Source organism: Staurois parvus, unplaced genomic scaffold, assembly GCF_062004578.1.
Source record: "Staurois parvus isolate SC_StPar_1 unplaced genomic scaffold, SC_StPar_1.0 ptg000347l, whole genome shotgun sequence".
NCBI classification, from domain to species: Eukaryota; Metazoa; Chordata; class Amphibia; order Anura; family Ranidae; genus Staurois; species Staurois parvus.
The window spans coordinates 5,608,747-5,617,059 of record NW_028318143.1 but is presented as its reverse complement, the minus strand read 5'-3'; the positions used below and the strand labels follow the sequence as shown (position 1 = coordinate 5,617,059).

The 8,313-nt window shown below is 46.0% G+C and overlaps 1 protein-coding gene across 1 annotated transcript in view; it reads left to right on the top strand.

The window, feature by feature from the left end:
• Positions 1-462: 462 nt before the first annotated feature.
• The window catches only part of LPAR3 (lysophosphatidic acid receptor 3), a 43,525-nt gene continuing 35,674 nt past the window's right edge, over positions 463-8,313 (top strand). Inside the window, exon 1 of the mRNA XM_089684403.1 lies at positions 463-653. The gene's annotated coding sequence lies outside the window, so the exon portion shown is untranslated. The remainder of the gene's footprint in view (positions 654-8,313) is intronic.

The window sequence follows — 8,313 nt, the reverse complement described above, 5'->3', positions numbered from 1 at the left end:
AGAACACCTCTCTGAGTCCCAGGCCACAAGCAACTCCTTGCTCCAGCCCTGCCCTTTTTATACCACCTGTTGGTGGAGATCAGTGGAGTCCAAACTCTGGTCCGGAACCACCTGCTTAACTGTGGCCCCGAAAACCCGGAGTGGACTCCACCTAAACGGTCAGGTATGAGCATATGCGAGGTGACACATAGCGTCCCTCTATCACCTCGCCGTTCATCCTGTCACAATATATATATACTGTATATAAATGTGGACAGCATGGTGACAATCTGTGTGTTTCTCAAGTATACAGAAGAGTCGGACTGTGTTGGGTTGTAGACGCGATGATGTCGCTCGCTGGCGGGGCTCGCAGTTAGGTAAAGCGCTGTACGCGGGGCAATTGATGAGTTAATCTGGGAGGGAGCACTATGCTGTGTCTTGCGTGGGGTGGGACAAGCTGAATGCATTCAGACGGTTTGCAAGTTGTAACCAGCATCTCTCCCTACACTCCTGTCATCTGCTGCCTCTCACACACAGGGAGGATATTAACTGTGACCGGCCAACAACATGCCCACAGATCTCCACCAAACAGGCCAGATGCAGCTGCTGCATCGACCAGCGCCGGCCACCTGCACAAACCACAAAGGTGTCTGACTTGGAGAAGACCTTGCTTGGTAAGTATGGACTTTATATAAATCTGATACATTCTGCTAAACCTTCTTTTTTTTTTTTTTCTTTTTTTTTTAAAGATAAGCAATGAGTTCATACGTTCTCTGTCGTCTTGTGCATGTCCATGTCTATCACAGATTTGATGCACGGCTATATTACAAGTTAGTAATTCATTTTAGCAGTTTTTAACAATATTTAAAACTTAAAAAAAACTTTTAGGAAGTGCAAACAAATAAAAGTTTTATGTCTGACAGAAAAGGTGGTTTTGCTATTGAATTCTTACATTTTATCAAGACTGGAGTATAATCGGAGGAAGGATTACGGCGTTATGTTTCAAGGTAGGGTGGGGATGTAAGCGAACTATGCATAGGCTGGTTTGGATGATGCATTTGTGAGCTGCAAGATTTATTTATTTATTTCGGGTACTTGTATAGCACCATCAATTTATTCAGCGCTTTACATATATATTATACATTCATATCAGCCCCTAACCCTCAAGGGGCGTACAATCTAAGGTCCCTAACTTACATTCATACATACACATACTAGGGACAATTTAGACTGGAGCCAATTAACCTACCAGCATGTCTTTGGAGTGTGATAGGAAACCAGAGGAAGCTCACACAGGCACAGGGAGAACATGTAAGCTGCAGGCAGGTGGTGCCACGGTTGGGCTTCAAACCAATGACCCTAGTACTGCCAGGCAGAAGTGCTAACCATTTAGCCACTGATGGAACACTTGATTATGCGTTTTTATGTCCAAAAAAACACCTCCCAATAAGTGTATATTAATTGGTTTACGTGAAAGTTATAGCGTCTACAAATGATAGTTTATATACTGGAATTTTTTATTTTTTTATATTAGTAATAGTGGTGATCAGTGACTTATAGTGGGACTGCGGCATGCAATCTGACAATAACTGACACTGGGTGGGAACTGACTAACTGCCACTGACATCTCCAGTGACACTAATACAGTGATCAGTGCTAATAAAAAGCCCTGACACTGTACTAATAACACTGGGCAGGAAGGAGTTAACATCTGGAGCAATCAAAGGGTTAACTGTGTGCTGTTTTGTGCTTACACTGTGTCCTGTTGTAGTAGAATACTTGCTGCTTTCTATCTCTCTGCTTTGCAGAGAGATAGAAAGCAGCACATCCCCACTGACAGGAGAGAGATCTGTGTTGTTACACTCAGATCTCTGCCCTGTCAGCCACTCCACCGATCACAAAGTCCCGGCCATGAACCGCTGGCTGGGACCTGGTGATTGACATCTCCAGGAGCCAATGACAGCGTGTGTAGGGTGCCTTCCCGGAAACACGTATTTATATGTGATTTTGCACAGTGCAGCTGCCCTGTATTAGTAGATCTGTTATAGGACGGTCCTTAAATGGTTAAAGTTGCATTACACCCAAAAGCAAGCATTTATTATATTGCAGCTTACCAATTCTTGGATACGGTGGCTGCATCCATTTACTTTTTTAGGCATTCTTTCTTTTATTTTCACCTGGTGATCCTGCAGTAAGGTAGCCCATAGATGATTCATTTTTTTTCCTTCCACCATGGATGGAAGAAAAGAAAATCGCTCAATTGCCCCACCAACAGTCATCAACATGTAAAACGTTGAAATCAATAATGACTGATGACTTTTCATCCATATAATAGAAAACACTAGTACAAAGTGCATCAAAATTTCAAATATATAATTAAATGAACCAAAGTCCACAAAAGTGGTCAATGCAAAGTGCTCAGTCCATGCAAATCCGGATGGCTTAAAGGTGTTTTCCGGTCATCCCTCCACCACAAATATACCAGATAAACTGATCTCCATACAGAGATCAATATTTACTTGTGTGTATGGCATTGAGCTAGCTAGCGATGTCCATATCAACCTTCCGCCCTCCAGCAGTCACGATATATGGGGCAGGAATAAACATTTCTCACATATTCAGCACTCTGTATTCCTTCAAAGAGAAGCCAAATGGAGCTGCAATAGCGTCATACCATAAAAAATGTTCCTCATTGAAAACCGACAAGTATAGGATGAAACAAGAGCGCAGTCATACAAAACGCCAGGACACCGACGCGGCATGCATGTGACCTCACTGGCTAAGCCCTGCCTATAGCTGCTGGCAGTAATCTCATGTAGAAAAATCCTACAGGCTGGTGGTACCCAAGTCTACCGATGGATCGTCTTAGGTACAACCAGCCTGCCCATACATGGATCAAATCTCGGCCAGTCCCTGCTGAACTTGCCAAATTTTGATCCATGTATGGCCAGTTTAAAGAGGAGTTCCGCCCCCACCCCCAAAACTTAAAAGTCAGCTGCTACAAATACTGTAGCTGCTGATGTTTAATATTAGGCACTTACCTGTCCAGGGATCCAGCGGTGTCCTCACCCTGAGCCAATTCTTCAGTTGGCTGACGAGTGCTGGCACCGCCATCTTGACTAAGGGGGACCGGCAGGGGCCGGTTTCCTGCTGTACATGTACAAATCGCGCTGTGCTTTGTGAATGGGCAGCAGTTCTCTGGGACCTGTGAAATGTCCCAGAGGGTTACAGGGGGGGAAGGATTGGGGGGTTGGGGGGGGGGGCTGAACTTCCGGCTCAGTTTGCTGCGGTGAGCTGAGCCGAAAGTTGGAGTGGGTACCTGTCAAAACCAGGTACCTGCTCCCCCCTCCAAAAGGTGCCAAATGTGGCAGTGGAGAGGGGAGAAGGCAGATAAGTGGAGCTTTAAGTCTGTTTTTCAACAGAATAAGCTATCCTGCAGATGTAGCAGTTAGAGGGTTGAGGTAATCCATTTACCATTGCAGCCAACTATTATTCATTTATGTAAAGCCTTTATCCCAAAAGGATCGAAACTGTTGCTGTAACTGCTAACAAAGCGTTAGCTGGAGTTTGGCTTCAGTTTGGTTGTGTATTTAAATCTTCCAGTGCAGTTTGCCTTTCTCTGGCCCTTGGGGTACCATTCCATCCACAAGTGACACCAGTTACAGGGTACGATTCCTTCCACCGATACAAATGATATGGGAACTATTCCTGCCACTGACACCAAAGATGTGGCACTATTCCCCTCACTGACACCAAAGATGTGGCACTATTCCTCTCATTGACACCAAAGATGAGGCACCATTCTTCCCACTGACACCAAAGATGGGGCACCATTCACCCACTGACACCAAAGATGGGGCACCATTCTTCCCACTGACACCAAATATGTGGCACTATTCCTCTCACTGACACCAAAGATGGGGCACCATTCTTCCCACTGACACCAAAGATGAGGCACCATTCTTCCCACTGACACCAAAGATGGGGCACGGTTTATGCCCACTGATGCTGGGGCATTTACTACTCTCACAGACTACAGTCTGGCCCCCCTATAGCCTGAAGGACAGTAAACTGGCCCTTTGCGTAGAATGTTTGGAGACCCCTGTCCTAGTGCATGGAACACTCCCCTCCCCCAGACTGACAATGCTGCTGGCCAAAGGTATCTTTGGCCAACCTTCATCCAGAGTGGGGTCATGCTAATAGAGGATGTGTGTTACTGGCCAGATCACCAGGTGAAAACGGAGGAAAAAAAATTTGCAAAAAGGCCTTTATCCTTCATTTTCACACGGTGATCTGGCAAGTAGATAATTAGGGAAAAAATGGCAGTTACAGGGTTGAGACAAACCATTTAACCCTTTGAGGACCAAGGGACGTATTTGTCCCATGTTTTTTAATTGCCTGTATCATCTGATTAAGAACTTAACATTTTTTTGGTTTGAGTCAAAATATTAGTTCTTTTCAACAAATGGATCTAGCTTTTTGCCAATTATTTCATGAAATGGCTTTGTTACAGCAACTGAAGTGTACGAACTTTAAAAACAAAAAATTGATTCTTTTGGCGTTCCATAATCTTATGGTCCTCAGCTGACAGGGGTGCTTCCAATAGTCCGTTTTTATTTCTGTAAAACCTTTTATCCCAAAGACAAAAAATAAAACCAGTTTGCTGTAACTAATTAAAAAGTGTTCACTGGAGTTCGGTTTTATTGATTAGTCAGTTCTATCTGATTTTTGCTACTACGTCTAAAACTACCCTCAAAGATTGGCAGTGCCACCTGCCCAAGGGTGTCTCTGTTGCTCCTCCATAGAGTGGAGCCACCCTAAGACAGGAAGTGTGTTTTTGGCAGGATCACCAGGTGGAAATAAAGGGAAAAAAGCCCCACTAAAAATAGAGCCACCATATCTTATGATTAGTAAGCTGCAACATATTAAATATCTGCTTTTGGGTTTAGTTATACTTTATGTCAAAAGCAGGTGTTGACCTAGTCAGAAGAAATAGGTCTATGTTAGTAGCAGAGATCTACCGGCTAACTTCATTGGAGGAAATTAGAATGAAACCTTCTTTTAGCACCTCTTTTGCAATAGGCCAGCTTCTGGAGGGTTGTTCATATCCAGTTTTAAAGTTGCAGAGAACCTTAGCAGCACTAGAAAGCTTCAAAGCAGGAAGGACTGGTCTTCAGCACAAAGGATCTCAACACTACAGAGGTGATTATGCAAACAAAGGATTAAAGTGTATCTAAAGTAAAAACTTTGTCTAGTTTTAGAGAGGTTTTCCTCTGCCCCTAGTATTAATGAGCATTTAACATACTCACACCCAGCAACTCAGGTTATGTTCTGTAGAGATCCTCTGCTCTGCTTCTGCACATCTTGCCCAGGCCTGCCATCTTGTCATTGGGATCTGGCTACAAGTACCAGGAAGAGCTTGCCCCCAATGCTGCAGCCCATGCTGTAGAATACCCCAAGGATTCCTGGAATGCGCATTGAGAATATCCCAGGAGGCTGCAGCCAACTGAATAGGTTATTCTCTCCCAAACAAGAATCTGTAAATTGGGTTCCCCGAAAAAGGCTTAGCACTACCCCCTTAGGAGTTGCTGAAGTTTTGGTTCCCCCTATAGTCCTGCACATCCAGGCAAAACGTATTTTCCACAGACTTGCATTACAGAGACAGTAAACAGTCCTTGAGCTTGGTTTTTAAGTTTTATTAGGGGTATTTGAACTTGGATGGGGTAAGGGGTGTATGGCATGCCCAAGGAACAGTAAACTGACAACAACTTCCTGGCAGCTTTGTACAAGTCTCTTCTTGGAGAGCTCTCCAGCCTCTCCTGGTGTACCACCCCAGATAAATCCTCTTCTTTACCCAGCTGTCTGGAGGAGTCCCTGGGCAAGGGGATCCAGCACCTGCCACTTTTTAAGATGAACAGTCCTAGTAAGGAGCTAGTCAGGTTTACCACCAGCATGCTCTTTTCCCCTTGGCTGGTCCAGGGGGTGTAGGATTACTCACTTATTCTTTACCTGTGAGCTGATTTAGGTAGATGGTTGCCTTCAATCCTTCTGCTGGGCTGGCTCATTTCCTTTCCTTGCTCCACATATAGCCCTCCAGGGAGGCTGAGTGATCTTCCTTTCCAGGTCCCAACCTGTGGGTAGGCCCCTTCCCACTGGACCCCCCTCCCAAGCTCCTGCATCTCAGCCTTCTCTACATCTTCCACCTGAACTCCACTGCTGCTGAGCAGGCTCAGGCTGCCCATGCCAAGCCTCCTGCTTGGGGATTGGCCAGAGTCCACTAAGTGTGCAGGCATGCCCCTCCTCACCCTTGCCCACTGCTTCTAGAATCTTCTCCAAGATTCTAGAGCAGGGGGAGGTATCGGGGAACTGACCTGCAGAGCCTCTCAGCCCTGACCCAAATTTGTCCCTGCTGACTATTTCCCCAGGCTGCTACTCAGCCAATCTAAGAATTAGCAACTAGCTCCCCCTGGAGGGGCACTACAAAGGTATTAAAAAATCTGATTGCAAAAGGGGTGGGGGTTAGGACTGAAATGATGGAAAGTGGGTGGAGAGGGTCAAGGTCCGTTATGAAGTACTGAAGTCAGAGGATTCGCATGACAGTGAAGCATCTTCAGTTTTCAGGCTGCAGCTTCCGCATTTCTTTCAGCAGGTTTCCTAATGACATTCCTGTACTCCCTTCCTACCTCCTTTATATTTTACTTTACCCTGATAATAACCTAGGACTTAGTCTTTTTGCTGCCCCCCTCCCTATAAACTCATTATAGTTCCTTAGGTGCGCTGGCAATGCTACAATGTATTTGGTACTATCAGTAAAGCTTATCTGAATTGAAAAGAATAGTAAAACACAATGTGAGAGGGCCACAAAGAAGGGTTTTCTCGCTAATAAGTGTCATGAGTGATATGAGCATGTTCTTGGGGGGCTGGTCCTAATGGCATCATAATAGGAAACTGTATAAAGGGTGGGAGAAGGGGCGGAGCTGTATGTCACCGGACCCACTCCAAGAAAAGGTAAGTTGTAAAGAAAGCCAATGATCCCCGCAGGATGAACTGGATCCATCCTGCGGGGATCGTCGGCTTGCCTTACAACTTACCTTTTCGTGGAGTGGGTCCGGTGTCACCCCGTGCGGTCGGTCTCACCCGGTGTGGACCGCCCCCCCCCGCACCTGCCTCGGGACGCCACTGGGTGAAGTGGAGAGGGGTGACAACTCTGATAATTTCAACAGTGGCCAGCAAGAGTTGTCAGAATGTAAAATAATGAGTCTCAGGAAGGGCTGTTTTTTAGAATACAAACAAGCCCAGGATAGTTGAAAGGAGCTTACATAACCCGCAGGAGCAATCTAAACCTTATTACACCCTTGAAGTGGAATGTAAAGGGGTAGTAAACTTTATTTTTTTAACTTGTACCTACAGTTAAAGCTTACCATCAGTCTTACCTGTGGGTATAATGAATATCTCCTAAATGTATACCATTTAGGAGATATTCACATCAGCAATAGCCGACGACGTAAACCGCGCATGCTCAGTGACACTCTGCATTCGGGGTATATAGTATGCCGCAAAATGCAGAGCACCGCTGTGGCTCCCACACACATGCATGGGAGTGACATCACTACGGCCCCGGCCATTCATACTTCCAAAGCCCACAAACCCAGAAGGAAGACTGGGTGAAGATGGAAGTGCCGGCGGGGGAGTATTTACCACAAGGCAAACAAGGCATTTGCCTAGGGCAGCATTTTTCAGGTGGGCAGCACTGTCCCCAAAAGAAGGAAGGGAAGAAGGGACACATGCAGCACGGGGACAAGGTGGGATCTGAGGGAGGCTGCGGGCTGCTTGATGGTGTATGTAGAGCCTGACTCTTGTTCCCAGGGATTTCCGGAGCTGTGAAGGTGAGTGGCTTTTCTCTTGTCGGGGTGGGGGTTGCCAGTGTATGGGGGGCAGTGGTAATGGAAGGCACTCTTGGGTGGGGGGAGACTGGGGTGTTGTTGGGCAATGGGGGGGGGGGCAATTTTTGTGTTGCCTAGGGGAGCACAAAACCTAAATACACCACTGAGCACCAGGGAACCATGACAGGCGCTGGAGGGCTGATTTTAATTTTTTTAAACTGTATCTGAGCACCTGAGCGCGGGGGAGGGGCAGAGCAGAGAGCAGTGACTGACAGTTACCGCTCTCTGCTCACAGCGGCAGTGAGAACTCAGCGGTCATGTGATCGCTGAGTTCTCACCCTTAGAGCGGGGAACAGATGCAGCATCAGGCTGATGCATCCACCTAGGTAAGTAGGATTAAAAAAAAAAAAAATTCCCATACTTCTTTTTTAATTTCCCTTTCTTTATTGAC